This window comes from Haemaphysalis longicornis, unplaced genomic scaffold, assembly GCF_048455015.1.
Source record: "Haemaphysalis longicornis isolate Haplotype H1 unplaced genomic scaffold, Haemaphysalis longicornis Haplotype H1 scaffold_7, whole genome shotgun sequence".
In the NCBI taxonomy this organism is placed as follows: Eukaryota; Metazoa; Arthropoda; class Arachnida; order Ixodida; family Ixodidae; genus Haemaphysalis; species Haemaphysalis longicornis.
Genome location: NW_027526422.1, coordinates 88,885,276 through 88,902,656, shown reverse-complemented (window position 1 = coordinate 88,902,656; position 17,381 = coordinate 88,885,276).

Sequence of the window (17,381 nt, the reverse complement as noted above, 5' to 3'; positions counted from 1 at the left end):
TGAATATTTAAGTTTTCAAGAATGCTTTAGCAAAATGACAAACCCAAAATTGTGAAGGGAGGCACATCAATTTTCTTTTGCGTGATGCCTCAAAAACACCGTAGGCAGTACGTAGAACTCTGGGTTATGCTTTGGAGGCAGCGCAATATGCGTCCTGAATTTTGGAGTGTGAAGCTCCCTTTAGCTATATATAGTCGATAAGGTGAGGGCAGGAATACATCATTCAAACAAACAGCTCATTTCGTACTGCAGTGTCTCCTGCAGCTAACAAAGAAAGATTAAGATTGCAGAAACTCTGAACAATGCTTCCCTTGGAAGGCTTGCGTGGTGCCATGACAGCGAAGTCGGAACGGTATGAGGTTCTCCACTCTCGCTGTAGGGCCACCGGAAATTGGTTCTCGGGCTGCCTTGAGCACCTAAATTCCAATAGTGCGCTGTGTGTCTTACTAGGGATCGATGAAGGCGACAAGCCGTACGAGAGGCCCATCGAAAGAAGGAGGCATGCTCTTGCTGTACAGATTTAAAGAAACTGGAATATGCTTTTCTTGAAGCGGTGGAAAAGGAGAAACGTGTGTTACACTACAAATGTTCCGCTACTGTGCCGCTATACAACTGTGTAGCTGGAGACGTACGCCATGCGAGAGGTTTACGGAGACTAAACTTTTGAGGCGGCGGGGTTCACCACAATTGGGTTGATATGAAAGATACCTCCGAGCATCAGGGCAAATACAATGAACAGCTTTACATGAAATACCCGAGAACTAAACCAGAGTACTCCACCTTGCACTTTGTTTAAACTCAATTTCACGGCCATCACCTACAAAAAAAGCCCGGCCAGCGGGCTTTCTTATTTTCTTATTCAATGGGGAGCAGTAGCACTTTCGTGCGCATTTATTTAGAAGGAGGGGCTCGAATACCGTACCATTGATATAATAGATGTGTTATTTCTCAAAAAGAAACAAGGTACACTTCTTTGTTCCTTCCATTCCCCCCCCTCCCCTTTTCCTGGGAGCTACACCCGAAAGCCGTACACGCTCTTCACTCCCAGCAGTGCTTGTGTTGACTGGCAACTGTAGCGAAAAGGGCACCTGCGCTGTAGCCATTATATGGATAATCAGGCCATATCATAAGGCCGCATTCTCACGCCTTGCGTTTTTGCGCTTAGTGTTAATGGCAGCAAATGCGCTCCATTGCGAAATGCTTATTGCTAATGTCATACGTAATAGCTCGACGGTAGTGCCTGTCTTGTATTCGGCATTTTGTTTGCAAGTGTCTTGAACTCAGTCTGCTGGAACCTGGACGCATGTTTGAACACTGAAGCAGTGATGGAGCCCCGATGGTGTAACAACCACGTTTCCCTTCTTCCTCGAAGCAGTGAGGGGCGATTTTTGCGTATTGTGCAGATGGGGACATCATCTAACGTTTTGATCAAATGGAACAATGAGCCATGTGTTTATCTGGAGCCGATTCAAATAGATTCATCCAACAGTTTGTCTTCATGTTTGAAGCGCGGACAGACGAAACACAAGAAGAGGACAACACGAGCGCTCTCTATCAACTGTTTATTCAATACAAAAACACACACACACATTTATACTCGATAGTCCATTCACAACATATGCGCAAAGAGCAGGAAGATAACTGTTTTCTTATCATGCATTACCATCCCTCATGACCCTCGATTGCTGCATCCAAAAATTTGACTTCTTTTTGTTGTAGTGTTACTGATGGCTTGGCGACATACGCCTCCTGCTTTTAAGTGCGAATGCACTTTATGTACGAATGCACTTTTTAAGGGCTCTGCACATCGAACAGATAATCAACAACGCTAACCGCACGCTCGGGTATCTACGCCGTAACTTTTCCAAAGCTCCATCTTCATTGAAATTAACCCTGTACAAAACATTAGTACGACCTAAACTAGAATATGCTTCTTCGGTTTGGGATCCCAGCCACGTTAACTTAATTACATCGCTTGAGCTAGTTCAGAATAATTCCACACGTTTCATATTTTCGAACTACAATCGCACTGCTAGTATATCTGCAATGAAAAATAATCTGTCTCTGCCTACTCTGTCACTTCGAAGAAAAGTATCCCGCCTATCAACTTTTCATAAATTGTATCACCACCCCACCTTGCGCGACGAACTCATTTCGCAGCCCCAGTATTTTTCCCACCGCGTCGATCACCATCACAAGGTTGGAATTATCACCTATCGTACTAACACAGCTGCGCAGTCGTTCTTGCCTCGTTCTTCTCGCGAATGGAACCACCTTCCCCCTGAAATTGTTGCTATTCATGACAACCATCTTTTCCGTGAAACCGTAGCTAACATTCTATGCGCAGGATCTATTTAATGTATTGTGTTTGTACGCTGACTTTTGCTTGTAATCGTACTAACTCTGTATTTTTTCCTCCCCACCATGTACCATGTGTTTATTCAATGTAATCCACTCCCCTCTGTAATGCCATTTGGCCCTGAGGGTATTATAAATAAATAAATAAATAAATAAATAAATAAATAAGCGACCCTGAATTCCGGCGACCGCCGTCCGTCCACATAGCAACAGCTGCGGGTGCGCGCGTTCCTCGTCTTCCTTGGCAACGGGGGGAGATGGGCGCGCGCTGCCTGGCCGCTGACATGGCACATACCCACGTGGGGGATTGGCCAGGAATCGGGCGTGAGAAGGGCTAATGCACCCGCTTAAAGGAGTACTGACACGAAATTTCAAAGCTGAGATCCGCTCTAGCAATCAAGTACAACGACAACACAAATAGGTGTCTGTGAATAAATGCATCTTTCTTTGTAGTTGCGTGTGTGTGCGTGATCTCTCTTTCGCGAACATTACCGAACCGCGCAAATTCAACTCGTGCATTCGCACTTTCACATTCTTCCCCTCGGGGAAATGCGGGGAAATTTTTGTATCTTGTAAGCTTCAACGATGAGGCGAGACATCTCATCTTTGTGCGCATATTCTGCTGTCGCACTCCTACAAGCTGGATGTCACCCTTTGCAGGCTTTGCAATGTAGTGCAAGGTTCGAGTTCTGCGTTCCTTTCGTGGAATTCTCATGTTCGCGCAGTCTCACATTTAAGCAGCAACCGATTTGACCGATGTAGTGCTGTCCACAATCCAACGGAATGTTGTAAACAACACCTTTCTTGCACTCTACATACGGGTTTCGGTGCTTGACGATGCGTTCTTCACAATCTTTGCACTCTCCATCTATTCTCCTAGCAACGCTTGCGCAGATTCTGCCAAGCTTGTTCCGAGCCGTAAACACAACGTCGACGCCATAGCCCGCAGCGACCTTTTTCAGGCAATGCGGCAGGTTGTGTATGTAGGGAACCACCATCATCTTCCTTCTACCCTCCTGCTCCTCCCTGCAGGGTGGCCCATGGCTCGATCGCTTCAATTTCGCCAACAGTCGCTCCGAAATTGAAGCAAGCCATGTCGTAGGAAAACCCGCTTGTGTCAGCCTCCGGACTTGAACTTTGAAACTTGCGTGCATCATGTGGACACACGACTTGTTAATTGATGCCTTTAAATACGACATGGCTAAGCCTTACTTCACCAACTTTGAATGGTTAGAAGCGAAGCTCAGCAACGGATTTTCAGATCTCGGCGCATACGACCAGCAAACGTGGTCTCGTTCAAACTTGAGCCGTAGGTCTAGGAACTGAATTGCGCCATCCTTCGGTGTTTCCATTGTAAAGGTCAAGCCATTTCCACTCCTTTTGAACAACTCTAGAACATGGTTGGGGCGTATTTCTTTCATTCGATCCACAATCACCAGATAGTCGTCGACAAACCGGAAGGCCCTATCTGCGATGCCTTCATCTGCTCGGGCACGCTCCTATCAATCTTGGCTAGGAATATGTCTCTAAGAATTGGAGCCACTCTCGAACCGATGCATATGCCCGATTTTTGCTTGTAAGTTCACCCCTCCCACGCGACCACTGTAGAATTCAAATAAAACGACAAAAGCTCCAGAAAACTTTCAACAGAAGTGCCGCTGCTGGTTGTGAGGGAAAACTCGTCATTCTCATCAGTAATACATTGTTTAACACACTGCATCTGTTGGTCATGGGGAATGGGATAGAATAAGTCCTCTACATCAATGCTCATTGCTCTGCACAGTCCCGGGTTATCCGTTGATAAGTAGTCGACGACGTCCTCCGAGTTACGCACCAGGAACGGGTCCATGTAGCGGAGTTTGATGAGCTGATTCTGCAAGAACCATGACACCACAAGTTGCCAAGTGCCCCGCTCCGAAGTAATGGCAAGGAAATGAATACCCGGCTTATGTGTCTTCGCACTAAAAGAGAGCTTCAAAACCTGACCCTTCGCATTCTTCACTCCGTTACTCAAGGATTCAAGCCCCCTGTTCTGTAAAAGGGCCACCGCTCGCTTTTTCATCCGTCCTGGGTCCTCCTCTACTTGCTTGAAGTTCTTCTGCACGGACGCGAGTGCCCTCTGCGAGAACTGCTCCGCGCGAAGACACCACAAAAAAACCTCCCTTGTTGGTCAATAAAGGTCGAAGCCGATGATTTGTCAGATAACTGACGAGAGGGCCTATCCTCATACCTTTTGCTTTTGTAGGGCTAGTCAGTTATCTGGCAAATCATCGGCGAACATGGAGCCAAATTACCTTCCAAACGTCAGAACGCGAGCACCCGCTGTGCCTTGTACAGTCTGGCGCTCTATCCTCGAAACCTACCACGATGCGGCTACTACTGGGCACCTTGGCCTCGCGAAAACGTACGAGCAATCGTAGTCGCTGCTTGTGGTCTGAGCTCTGTGGCCGAATAGGTCCGCTCGTACGCGTTTTGCCAGCATCGTAAGCGCAGGGCACTGCTCCCACCGGACTACTTAAGAATCTTTCTTGTCGGTTGGCACATTTCGAGGCAGTCGGCGTTGATTTGTTCGGACCCTTACCTTCGTCGCAATCTGGATGCCGTTGTAGAATTACGACCGCTGCCCATTTGAAACAGTGCTGCCGCAGATGATACAGTGCCGGTGCAGATTTCATCATGGGCAACATAGTTCGCGCCATGAGCACCAGGCGTCCTTCCGAGCGACCGCGGCACGGCTTTTCTATCCACTGTAGTCGAAGAGCTTATGCGGGCCTCGAACACGTTGCACAAGACAGCGCCCAGCTGCCATCCACAGGCGAACGGTTTGACTTGGTGATTCCTTCGAACCCTCGCGGACATGCTATCCATACACATCAGCCCTAATCACCGCACATGTTACATGATCCTACCCTTTGCAACCTTCAGTTACAAAACAGCTACGCAAAAGACGACTGCATACTCACCATTATTCGTTTTCTTTGGACGTTCCCCGCCTGTTACCTTTCAGTCAACTTTCTTCTATGCCCTGTGGCCTTTGACGCACCATCTCATAAGCAATACGTTTCGCGGCACGCCTACTACTGAGAACTCGCGCTAAGTCGAACTGAAAGTCAGCAGCAAGAACGCAAGACCCGCTACGACGTGACCCTTCACTCTGTTCGGTTTCGGCCGGGTGATGAAGTAGTATTATTGACCCCTGTTCGTGTACCCGGTCGGTGCAAAACGGGTCTTCGTGGTTTTCTTGGCCGATACAAACTTCATTGATTAATTGAAGGGTTTAACGCACCGACGCAACGCAGGCGATGAGGCGCGCCGTAGAGGAGGACTCCGGATTAATTTTGACCACCTGAGGACCTTTAACGTGCGCCAAAATCATCTCGTATGCACGGGAGTTTTTGCCTTGCGCCTCCACCATAAAAGCGGCCACCGCGGCCGGGAAACGAACCCTCGTCGTCGTGCTCAGCAGTACAACGCCTTAGCCACTGAGCTACCGCGGCGGGTGCTGATACAAAATCGTAGGAGAGACTTCACCAGATAATTATCGTGTGACAGTAGAACGGTAACAGACCATCGCCGTCACGGTAACGAAATACTACATGTATCCCCACTGAAGCCGTTAGTCGCGGTTGAGCTGCATGACTAGCGGCCGTGCTTCCACTCCCACCCATGGAGGGGCAATCATGCGAGACACTTTGTCCACGCTCCCTGTAGTCATCACTAAGTAACCGACACTTTCTCATAATCAGCACACTATCATCAGGGCTAGCTCCGATTACCTCAACTTCAGCATCACCTGTAAAGCACCACTGCTCCATCACCATCGCCGCTTGGGGGGTTGCTTCGACCGAGTGCCCGAATTAACAGATCACACCCAGCATCGCCTCTTAGTAGTAGTAGTAGGGAGTGCTGTTTTCCCGAGGCGGGCTTAGCCTTGCATAAGACGCTCAATACATTATCTGCCTAAGCCAGAAATAAGGTATCGCAAACACAGAAAGAAGCCATTCCATACTTTTTTCTGTGATTTGTAAAAACTCCTGCAGGAGACGAGACCTGTCTCTACCTACAATCATTGCCCGAAGTAAAGAATGTCCTCTGCCTCAGTATGTGCTACCCTTAACTCTCCGAGGTCACTAAAATGTTTGTCCGTGCTAGGTTGTGTTTGCGCCTTTTATAATAAAGTGATTGATCTGTCCAGATCCATTGTACGAGGGATAAAATAGGTATGAGGCACAACTATAGCTTTGTGTAGCCATGCCAGTGTGCGCGCTGATTGTTCTTGCAGGCTAAAGCAAAAAGGCTCCGACTCTCTTCAGACCCTTCGTCAGCACAGCTGATGTGGTGAAAGCCACAACTGCCTACTGTGTTTGCGCACCGTGTGTTTCAGAAGCCGCTGGTAATCGCACTGCGCCCTCACGCCCTCACCCTGTTGGTGTATGATAAGGTGTGCCCAGCCCTAGGTGGCTGTTAGCATGCTCGTCCCCCCCCCCCCCCCGTGCGTCAAGTTTCATTATGATTTCACTGCAAAGGAGTCCACTGCGCAATGTTGGTGTAGATGAAATATTCCTCGCATGGCTTTTCTGCAGATATACCCCGACGGAAAAGCTGGAGAGCTGACTTTGAACCGCTGAATATTTCAATCTTTGGCTCTTCGAGGGATCACTGTTTCGCAATAGAGCTTCAGTTGCAATGCGATCTCTCCGAGTAGATAAAACCAGAGGCTTCATACTGGCAGCCCATAAAGATTTCAAACTGTGCATTACGGCAGCCACAACGCACATGCTACTTTTCGCATCTGCTTGGACACCGGTATAGGTGGGCAAGCTATCGGCGTATTCCCGCTCCACTGGTTCAACGACCAATGATTTTGCTTCAGCCGCGGATGTACACCAGTTTGAGGGACTGTGAGGTATGGTCAGTAACAATTTTGGTCTCTGGCTATATAAAGGAGCGCCCGAAGCATCTTTCTTCTTATCGTTGCGGACGTAACATCATAGAAGGTTTAGGGCTTTATTTGCGCGAGATTGCATACTTCACAGCATGCAACTTCATGTCGTCGTAACGCTAACCCCGTGTTTATTTCACTCAGGCGCATCAATTGAAGGAGAACTTGTTAGGAATCAAGGAGGCGGAAAAGAAGAGACTGACACACGCCGAGGATCTTTTAAAGATCTGGTTTCTCGCTGCTTGAGGAACGGCCAGAAATTATGTGCGCTGTACAATGATTCCAGACGCTCGTATTCTGTTCCAAAAGGCGATGTTGGATCAGCTGATAAACCGAATGGTTCAATATCAAGGCTGCGTGCAGCATGTCTCTACAAGAATAGTGATTTTCTACGTCACACCAAAAGTTCTCCGGGGTACGTTTATTTTAGAAGCTATGATAAAAAAATGGAGCCTATGTCTTTTGTTTAATGCAGGCTTTGGTAGAGCATGATTCCGAAAAAAACACACGTAAGAAACCTGACGGATGGAATTGCCATGCAAGTCTTTTTTAAGACGAGCAGAGGTTCCCTGAACCTAGAAAACAGGACGGAACACGACTTACCCGCTGATAGTGTTAGCCACCCCGACGAAACGTATGCTTGTACAGGCGCAAAAGCACGTTGATCAATTACAGTCAACCGCTTTGTTTAGTATCAGTTAACCAGATGCAAGTATCACCTAAATATCGATAGAGTTTTTCTTCAACTACTTGTTCGCGCAAAGGAACCACAGCCTAGGTAACATTAAACAGAATCGGCGACAGAACACTTCCCTAGGGTACCCCTCGCGCTACATTTCATCCCGAGTTAAAAATGTTTTCAAGGCGCACTTGTATAAAGCGCTTGGTCAGGAAATATTCAGGGAAGCGGAGGCGGTCTCCTGTCGCTTTCACGTCTTTCAAGTGAGTTATAATGGCACTCTTTGGGGGCCCAGTTACCTCCTTGAGACACATGAAAGAACATGGTAACTGTTGACGAGCCGTACGTTCTATTGTTAAGAAGAGAAGTCAAAGACTGCGAAGCTGTGCGCGTGGTGCGTGGCGTTGTTTGGTACTCTGATGGCTGAGATCATGTAAATATAGCGCTTCGCATTTAAACATTGTTCTTGTCGTTCGTCCTGCCACCACGCAACATTTTGATGTAGAATGCGGTGTGCATCCATATACGGGCCCTCAATAATTACCGTCTGAGCTCCTGATGAGTACTCCTGATGGTTCCTGGACTGCGTCGGCTAGCCCCAGCCCCAGAGCTTCATGAACACACACACATTTACCGAGCCCCGTGCCCGATGCCAATGACCCGCCGCGACCAATCGAGAAGGGTCCCGCCGTGACCAGAACTCACGATGATACCGCTCGCCCGCCCAGTACAACGGCGTCTTTCCAAGGGCCTTCGTCGCTTCTCCTGTATTGGCAAGCATCCCGGTTCGTAGGCCGCACTTCATCCTGTTAATCCTCGTCATCCGTGGCGGCATGGACTTTCTTATTGTTTATAATAATCTCATTTTGCATTCTACACACTTGCCCATCATCTGCGCCCTCGACTAGGGCGGACGCCGTCGACGAGGGGGCCATGCTATGAAGAGAACCCAAAAACGACGAAGCTGTGGGCGAGGTCCGGGACGTTGCTGGGTTCTGCAATATCCGACATTACGTAAATATATTACCTCGCATTTAACCAGAGTTGCTGTGTTTTTTTCTTACACTACGTAACTATATTATATTCCGAGCGGCTGACCAAGTCCAGTACGCTATTTTGGGCGTTTAGACTCTGCTGAAAGCCAGTCATACGCGCAGAGAGCTCCTTGCTATGCTTTAGTTGCTATGCCAGTTTGAAGATCAGCCTTTTCATCACTTTCTGTGCACAAAATGCGACATAGGCTTGTATGATGTGAGTTCTAGTGGATCCAAGGCGTCAAGACGAACGTTGCGTAACAGAGGTCAGCAATCAGTTTGAAACCGCGGTTCGCACTAAACACTTTTCCATCGTTAAGAGTGATTTCTTGTGGCCGCCAGAGGCCCTGGGACCTCAACGGCTTAGAACCTTTTCGAGCGCTGAGATTTTATCGCCACAAGGAACTGTTTCTTAAACGCTCCAAAAATAAGATTCTTTATTAGGCTGCAATCTAAAGGCTTTTTTCTGCTAAAGAGCTCTCCCAAACAGGTCTAGAAAGGGTACTTCGTCTTCTGTTAATGCATGGCAGAGATGCACGGGGCATTCAGATAACAAGGTTACTTTTGCCTATACGGGTCCTTGAAGTCGTAAAATGCGCAAACAAATACAACGCTCCCATGATCTAGCTGTGCAAAGGAGGCTGCAGCTGGTCATACTGACGAGAACTGCAACAATGTGCGGTGAAGCATGGAGCGCCTTTATGGGTAGACGGGGTTTGCTGTCGGAAATATTGCGACTCACTCCACAACACCATAAAGTACTTGCATAGATCTGGGGCTGACCAAACGGAACGGGTGTCTATCTGTGCGATTACACCATCACAAACCACTAAACCTTCAGCAGCCATCTGTAAACGACTTTCCGGACACCGAATATGCAGCTCTAGGCACGCATACTTCCACTGTTGACATCAAGTCCTTATAGCGTGCATTAGGCTGAACCTCCGTCAAGCGTGTCAGAGCTCCTCAGAGGGTCCCCCAGCATATGACAAACAAATTTGCAGTCTCTATGGCCAGCTTCTTCGGAAATGCCAAACGTCCCGCTTGTGGCAGCAGAAAAGCCTGATGCTAGACCTAAAATGGTAGCCCACTTCATGTGACCGCGTCGAATTCTTTTTTGTGTAGATTGCTGGCATATACTTTTCCATCGCATTACACAGTTACGCGAGACGTCCCTGTGCCAGGTTTTTACTGCAGGAGAGGAAAGAAATTGATTAACCTGCAATCTTCTTAGCCGAAGAGTTTTGGATTTCCAACAGGTCGAGTTTGCGAAATTCTAGCACGAATTCAATTAAATCGGGACGTGATTGAAGTAACGAAACGCAAGAAAACGCACAACGTACTTCGCCTACTCAAGACGTGACGCCATCAGGCATAGTTCCTTGACATAACACGCCACGGCAGCCCGAGAGCTCGAGTGAGTGCTAATCCGATTGGCACGGCCCGTCGCGCACTCTGTCAGCCCGGCAGCTCTAGCGCTTCGGAAGACTACCAGCCTGTCCACCCTCGTGGCACGTAAACCCAGTGCGTGCTTGTGAAACAGAAAGGAGCGGCACTGCCCCTATTTATGACAGGGAATGGATTTAATCACGGTTGAGAAACTTCTTGCTTAAGGAGAAATCATTCAATCAATTTTCACATTAGCGTAGGAGTAGTATAGGTTGCGAAAAAATTAGGCGCGTTCACGTTACGCGACACGAGCTTCGACGTGAACAGTGCGTGTGGGTGGTCGTAGAAGGAAGAATGTGAAAAGAGGTGGTTTTCAAAATCAGCCAAATTTAATGCCAAGGTCCTGAGGGTTTTTGAGTGGAACCCTGGGGGTTCCACGAGATACTTGAAGGGACAATACGATATAGCGTTAGCATGACGGCAACTCCACTTGCAGATTTATATGTGTGAAGAGATGATCATGCCCACCCGCACCGCGAAGCATAAGGCGACGACCTACAACAGCTGAGGTTGTACGCATTTATGCAGGTATGTATGTATGTATGTATGTATGTATGTATGTATGTATGTATGTATGTATGTATGTATGTATGTATGTATGTATGTATGTATGTATGTATGTATGTATGTATGTATGGTGTATGTATGTATGTATGTAGGTATGTATGTATGCTTGTGTATGTGTGCATGTGCGTGCATGTGTGTGTGTGCAAGCATAGATTTACCCGATTGCTGCTAGTGGGTTTGCCTAATCAACTTACATCCGATACGGCCGAACCTACAACCTTGAAGTTTTTGGAGTACTTTCTTGCATGCCGTACGTGCTCGATGGGCTGGGATTTGTTAATAACTGCATTTACAATATAGTTTGAAAGGTAGGAAAAAGTTTCCAGACATTTCTCATTGCCTCGCTTGGCTGTGGAGGTGTAACATCGGTTCCCGCGGATATTGGTAAACAATGGCACACGTATACGTCTAACCCTCAATTTCATGGTCATGCGCTGTAGACAACTCCAATGGTGTGAACCTGTATTTTGAAGTTACATACCCTACCCCTCAATATGGGTTAGGTATGTTGATATATCAAAGTGATATTTTCTTGATGAAATTTCACACACAAATGGCCAAAAGATATATTTAAGGATTTTACCGTGGCTGACTAAAGGGACGTCGAAATAAATGCTTCCGTCATGGCTGTTAGTGTTCTCTACGTTGAGTCAAGAACGCCTGCGGCCGCATCACGATAATGTCGATAATATACAGGGAGATCAAAGTTAAGTCGACAGGTTGTTTTAAAACAAGGCGCTTAGATTTACGTGAAACAACCTCTACGTTGAGGGTGTGCGCCCAGAGGGACACAGAATGAGGTGGTAATTATTGACGTCTGTGGCTTAACTCAGATTCAGTAATTAACTTTTTTAGTGGCTGCAGCAAGCAGGGATGTTTGTACTGAAAAGTTTAACGCAATCGTGTCCCCACGCAGTTTCATTTGGTAGAATTCTTCTAGCCCATCCGTACCCCGAGAAATCGAACTGCGAAATTTAATTGCCGTTCCCATGATTACGCACGCAGGACAGTGGAGGCCGGAACGAAGCTCCTCCCCTTTGTGACGTGGCTGCTGTGTGCGGTGTTTAGTTTGACAGCGGGGTGGAGGCATAGGAAAATGTGATAACTGGCACTCTTTCAGTCTTGGCTGGCGTCATCGCAATCTGCAGTACTCTGAACCGCTATCGAAGCACAGAAAATAAAAGGGAGGAGCTTTGCGCCGGTGTTCAGTGTCTAGCATGCGTAATCATGCGAACGACAATTAAACTTCCCAGTTCGATATTTCGGAGTACGGATGGGATGGAAGAATTCTGCCAAATGAAACTGCGTGGGGACACGATTGCGTTCAACTTTTCAGTACAAACACGCCTGGTTACTGCGGCCACTAAAAAGTTAAGTATTCAGTGTTAGTTAATTAGCCAACGACATCAAAAATTGCCACATAATTCTGTGTCCCCCTGGGAGCAAAATCTCACTGTAGAGGTGGTGTTCACGTAAATCTAAGCGCCTAACTTCAAAAAAATAAAACCCGCGGACTTAATGTTGATCACCCAGTATATTACAAACATTATATTGTATTATGCTGTAATATATTTCATTTCTACATACTATCTCAATAATGCACATTATTTTTTGTCTTGCGACAATTGGCTAAAATATTTTGCGCTAATGGAAGCAGTTTTGCTAAAATCGCTCTTCCTACTAGCGCCGCATTTTCTTTAAAAGACGACCTTTTAGCTGTTATGCCCGTTCATTGGAGCTAAAATATCGGCGGAAGCAATATCAGCCAGTGTCACTTCTTGAGCGCCGTAAATTTTTAAGGCGCCCATTTGTTTAAAAAAAAGTTTTAGTTGTACTCTAGCTGTAGTTTGCAAAGTTAAAAAACACCATATTTTGGGCTACGTCACTTTACATTAAGAAAGAACTCAAAATAGCTTTATTTAAATGTCACTCACCTTCGCAATTACAAAACGAATACATTTTTCCTCTTGACATGCGTGCCAGAGGTGGTTAAGGTATTCAACAGTGGAATACCGTTAGTGCAAGTAATGCGATACCTCGATGCCTATCTTATCTTACGTTTATGCTTGTGTGCAATTTATAAAATGGTTTATTTGGGCAGAGCCCACTGGAGGTTGCCGCCAACACAGAAAATACAGTCACCTTACCAACACATAAGCATTTTTGAGTTACCAGAATGTCTGAATTCTGGTAATCTATTTTTTCATAGATGCCGTGGTGCTACCGAAATGCTGCAGGTGCTTTAATTCGAAGCAAATGTACCTGAAACTCTAAAACGTTTTTGTTACCATTATCAAAGAAGTGAGGGAGGGCGTTCAAATCGATATGTGCTTAGAGTATAGCAAACGCGGTATGCCGCGAATCATAAATTTTCTACAAACCCAATACTGGGGAAGACCGAACAATGAAAAGCTGCAATAACTAAAAAAGCAGGGGGTCACAAATTTCTTAGAAAAGCAATGTCTGGTATTGGTGACGACGAGTAAACAACCGGAACCAATAAAAAGAAGCAGACGAGCAGGGCTTTGGAAAAGCGTTTCCCCACACCGGAACGACCGCTCAGCTGGAATTGCCTAGTTAAAGCTGCCCCCGCTGGCAGGACAGTTATTTAGCGAGGCCACTGCTGCTGTTATTCAGCCGTTCAGCGGCCTTACTTGGGTACGTAAAGCGGAAACGCCGGTTTATTTGCCTCGTGCACTTCAAACATACTCCCGCCATTTCCACTCGGCCGGCTATGATCGCGGACGCCAGATAAGTAGGGACACTATTTTTAGTGCTTTTTCATGTCGATGCATTAAAAAATAGAAATAAGGTTGCGAAATGAACAGAATAAAAGAATCGACGCAAGATGGGCACAAAGCTCCTATATAGCGGGCTCCATCTGTGGTACTCTCCGGTTGTTGACAGACGCTCTCGCTGTGCTGTTTGCCGCGGAGAACCACTAAGGCTGCACTAGACACCCTCGAGTAAAGTCGGCAGGTTCAACTTGATTTTTGCGTCAGCATTTGTTTTATGCGCAGGTTCGTAGTATTTTGTGTTCCCACAGAGGAACCGGATGTTGTACGAGGAGAGCCTGTCGACAAAAGTGCGAATGACGAAGATCAGGAGGCTGTGGAACCTGGACGGGCAGAAATTCGGGGTAGGTTGGTTCGGCGCTATAAATACATGCCTCCGGTCGAGAGTGTGATGGTTTCTTTGATAGGGATGGTCTTCCGACTGGTTCTTTTTTCTGGAGCGTCTCTGTATTTTAACACGAAATTGTTTTATTCCGGGATACACAAGGATCTCCATGACGTCATATGCGTCACTGAAATGACGCCAGTACAAGGAAGCAAGCGGCCTGTAAAGGGTGCACCCCTGCACACAGCGTCTTCTTGTGGGGAAGGAACCTTTAGCTCTAAAGAGTACGTTATACCTAGGGTTGTTCATTTTCGGGTTTCATATTTTGACACGAAACTCTTTTATGCTGGGATACACCCAGATTTGACTGACGTCATATCTGTCACGGAAATTAGGCCACTACACCTTTGCCGAAGCGACCCACCAGCAGGACGTCGCTCGCCAAGCACACCCACGAGACAGCAGCGGACTTGCAAATAACGCTCAGCTGCCCAATTCGGGGCACATTTCGCATTTCACTGCACATTTTACTTCCGTGTTTTATCAATTCCTATGACAGAAGAATCAACCACAGTTTTTTTTTATATCTGGGAAAGCTTTGGTTTAAAACGAAGGAAATGGGAACGTGCTGTACTTTATGCCTTATTCCGAGCAAGATATTTTGAAGGAATGACATTTGCCTCCGGTATTTTGTTTTTATGACATCTGTGTTTGTACAGAACGCAAATGTCCGTCCTGACTGGGTGTTACCCAGTTTGTACCTTCAAACCAAACAAGGTAGCAGGAGGCACCAGATGACTAAATGAGTTTAGAGTAATTTGTAAGGATTCAAAAGAGTTTCATGCTATGCATTGTCTATGATTGCGAGGCCATCTAAAAGACAGGAAGCGTAGGCTAGTATTCCGCACCCAATATGAGATATAAGTACATTTAAATGAATCTCACTTTTAATGAGCTTGCAGACATTGTAGTTAAATTATATGGGACTTGAACGTTTTACACGTGGGAATTCAAATACCATGAACAACTCTATCTACGAGAACAATGTTCGTTGCAGTGTACAATCTATACAATGCTTTTGAACCTGCGATTAACAGCGCCCTAAGCACCCTGATAATAGCAGAGGCATCGAAGTCCTGGTTGAAAAGGAACATATGGGACAGGGGGAGGGGGCGACTTCATATATGAATCTTTACAGTATTTCTGCAGAATACCGTTGGCTAAACTCCTTCATTTCACTGCTGGAGTACTGCCAAAATAATGAACCGCATGCTGCGCGAACGGTACAGTAAATGAGGATACAAAAAAAAGGTATGTTAAGACGTTCATGATTACGGTGGATTCGGGAATAGACAAAAGGAGACCTGTAAAAACAAAGAAAGCTGACTTGAAGTCAGCGCATATCAAGAAGCAGGAGTTTAGACTAATCATGCATAGGTAAGTTGCAGTATATGCAGACGGGGATAAGGATAGCACAGCCGTAATGAATGACGTCTTATTAAAATCTGCTCAGAAGTATCAGCAGCTTTAGGGGAAGGAGGAGGAAGAATATAGTTACAAATCCTCTATGGGAAAAGAGACCCTTATTGAGAATCGTTAGAAAGATAAATGGTCAAGCTTAGAGAGCCAATAGAATAGCGTAATTCCTGTCATTCAATACATCGTTCAGGATAATAATAATGCTGCCTGCAACGCGAATAGAACGGAGGAAAAAATGAAGAGAACGAAAGGCTAAAGAGCCGCTTGAAGCGAGCAGGAAACAAGGTTGATTGGTGCAATTACCGGAAATATCCTGTTTAGCTTTTTACGGAAGCCACATTCAACAAGAAAGCAATCTTGCCAGCATTAATGTAGCAAAACTCTAAAAAACTTATTTCACATGTCTAGGACGGAAGAGAACAATGACGAGCCCAAGGTACCCCGGTAGCCTGCCACGTTTCAGTGAAAATTGAATACATGTACCGTGTAAGCCTGGCTATAGCAATATTCAGTGTACTATCTTGCCAGAGAATGTTGAAGTAACAAATGAATACGGAGTTTTAGGCCATAGGAAATACCCCGAATAAGTTGTCTGAAGGTGTGCGAATGGTACTCCACGAGAACTATTAGCGGAAAGCTGCAGGTCATCACATAACGCTTTTGGAAAGATTGCAATGGAACGTAAATATAACACTGGGAAGGTTCGCATAAACACTGCCAGACTACATCAGAATGCTAAAGGTATCAGTTGTCTGCAAAAAATGGCAATTTACTTGTATTCTCAGTACAAGAAACGTACTAGAGCAGAATCATTGCATCAGCCTTCTGTGTTATACTACAGGTAACTAATCATTGGGAAAACAGAATATTGAGCAACGTCTCGTAAGAAACAAGTGTACAGACACGACCTCCAATTGAAGGAGTGGGGATTTTTTTAATGCGGAGGGAAGCATACAGAGTGTTTAAGGAACATATCCCGGCAGCTCCATGAGGATAAGTTACAAGTAAGCGTAATGGGGAATATTTGAGCCATTTAAATTTGTGTCTGACATCTTCCTACTCATAGAGACCCCAAGAAACCTGAAGCACGATGGGAATTAGGAATGCTTACTCGTAGGAAAATGGTTAAAGATGAGGAAATATAGGGCGTTGGTAAGTAAATGTTTTAGGCGTCTCTTCAGTCTAATTAATCATACGTTGTAGGAGCTGGGCAAATGTAGTTATTGTAGCTGGGAACGCTGAATAAAGCCACCAGAAAAAAATAAAGCCAGGAAGTAGGACGTGATGAGTCAAATTGAGTAGAATTCTTAAATATTAAACTATAGGTTATGATCACTAAAAATGAGTGTACAACCAATGCGAACTACGAGCGCTGGCAGTAACGTTCGGCAGAATCAAGGGTAGAAGCATTCAAAAGAAGCATGAGGTCTTCCTATGTATTTCAAAAGAATTCTTCAGTCGGTTAGCCATCCTTGATCAGGGAACCAAGGCCCGCTGAAAGCGTTAACGCTGAGATTAGGCAAGATAGTGTTGGGTAGAACGGGTGGCACGGAGAACCAAATTAACTGGACCACCCCTTCACATGCGCTACCCAGCGCCCTGATTGCACAGCGTATATGAAAGGTTAGTAGTCCCGTCATCAAGGAGATGCAGTTCGTGATGACGGGTGGCACATGTAGAAAACAAAACCTTTTAATCAGGTCGGGAAGAGGCGGCCATGACACTCGCAATTATCTCGTCCTCCCGAACCAAC